This window comes from Tupaia chinensis, unplaced genomic scaffold (assembly GCF_000334495.1).
Source record: "Tupaia chinensis unplaced genomic scaffold, TupChi_1.0 Scaffold000437_1, whole genome shotgun sequence".
In the NCBI taxonomy this organism is placed as follows: domain Eukaryota; kingdom Metazoa; phylum Chordata; class Mammalia; order Scandentia; family Tupaiidae; genus Tupaia; species Tupaia belangeri.
In genome coordinates this window covers 399,761-401,784 of record NW_006159942.1, presented here as the reverse complement: position 1 = coordinate 401,784, position 2,024 = coordinate 399,761, and positions in this window count along the sequence as shown.

Sequence of the window (2,024 nt, the reverse complement as noted above, 5' to 3'; positions counted from 1 at the left end):
AAAGGCAAGGTATGCAGGACACAAGAATTGGGAAATTATTTGCTGAGAACATATATGTTGACGTGCTTGATTGAGCCAATGCACAGTGTATTTTGGATGGAAAATTCATTTGTGTGTTGTGATGGGAAAAAAAATTATAATAAAAAATAAACTATAAAAAAAAAAAGAGAAGAGGATAGAGAAAGATAGCAAGTGAACAATAGAGGGGATGTTAGTGAGAAACAGATATGGTTTATTATCTGTTGAAGATGACGTGTATAGTATTCTCAACTGGACTGGTCTGGGAAGTATTTCATGATGGGTGAAGTCTTTTAACAAGCAAAATGAGAAATAGTGATTGACTGTTTTAAAAAATTATAATAATAATAATTATTGGGAAATGCATGGAAAAGACATTGAATGATAAAGTGGGGAGATTGATGTCTCTGTATTGACTGACATGCATGGCATTCCCTTTTGAAAAAGCAATGGAAGTCAATGTAAAGTTATATGTAATCCAATGTAATATAAAGAAGATTATGATGATAATATAAATAAAAAAATATATTAGGCCGGTTATTATAGCATGGGTTTAGAGAATCACTAGTCCTCGGCCAGTATTGCCGGCGCATGATGTGTGCTGGGGATGAAGCTGAGAGTACTAGTGTCAGATCACAGGCAGAATCTGGGGTTTTCCCCTGAGGACTGGTGGTTTCCAAACCAGGCTGATTATCAACACTAGCTGGACAGCTTTTAAAAATAGAAATTTTTAAGTCTCATTTTGGAAATTCTTACTTATTAGAGTAGAGCTCTAATCTGTGTGTGTGTGTGTGTGTGTGTGTGTTAAGACCCTTGTGATAGTAGCCTGGATTGAGAGAAGAGCCTTGCTATAGGTGATGAAGGGGCCACACTGAAGCTAAGGCAGGACAATTTTGGTCACCGTGCATCAGAGGAAGATTACTCGAGAACAAGAAGAGGCTGGTGATGAGGCGACCAGATAGGAGTCCATTACAAAAGCTGAGGCTGGCTAGAAGTAATGAAGGCCTGAACCTTCAAGCATTGGTACTGGAAACAGAGAGACTTACTCAAATTCCTATTATATAAGTATGTTTATGCCTACAGTGACATGTAAGTTTACTTCTCGGGACCTTGTGGCGTAGTGGTTAAGGTGGCTGGAACCCACGCTGCCAGCTGCACCGTTTGAGTCTTGGAATCAGTGGCTTGAGAAACACGTTGGGCACATATGTGTGCACGCCCAGAATTCTGAGAGAGTAAAGGAGAAAAGATGACCCCATGTCCACCCTCTCAGGGGTATGCTTGCTCACTTCCCCTCTCGCCCTCCAGCAAGCACATGGGCCCTACAGCAAACTTAAAAGAAAAAAAAAAATCTAGATTTTCACCTTAAGTCTAAGATATAGCCTTGAGAACAACAGATTTGGGTAAGTGGCAGAGTAATGAAATAACTTTTGATATACCGAGTTTGAGATTGTCTATGAACTGCTCACAAGAAAAGTTCCAATCTGCTAGTTGAATAAATGGGAATATACCTCAAAGGTGATTGTAACGGGAGGAAGTAGAAATGGTGAAAACATGCAGGATAATGTTTCTAAAACCTTGTTCTGGTTGGGACCAGCAGTTGGCGTAATGGCTGTGTTGCTGGACTCCCATGTAGTCGACCGTGGTTTGAGTCCTAGACCTGGTGGCTTAAACTCACACCAGGCGCATGTGCGTGTGTGCCCAAGATCCCGAGGGGATAACGGAGGAGAAGGGATTGCAGCGTGGCGATACCCCCTGGGGGGTGATTTCTCGCTTTCTGTCTCTCTGTCTCTTTCTGTCTGTCTGGTGAGCTCACGCACCCTATAGTGAAAACCTCTCAAAAAAAAAAAAAAAAGAGCTTGTTCTGGTTTTAACAATGAATATCAGGTTTCCACTGGTTAAACAGAACTGGCAGCATATGGACAGGGATTTATAGAAAGAAATTGACATCTGCAGTTGAGGGATTGGGTAGGAAAGTCTGAAATCCATAAAGTAGATGGGAAAATTCC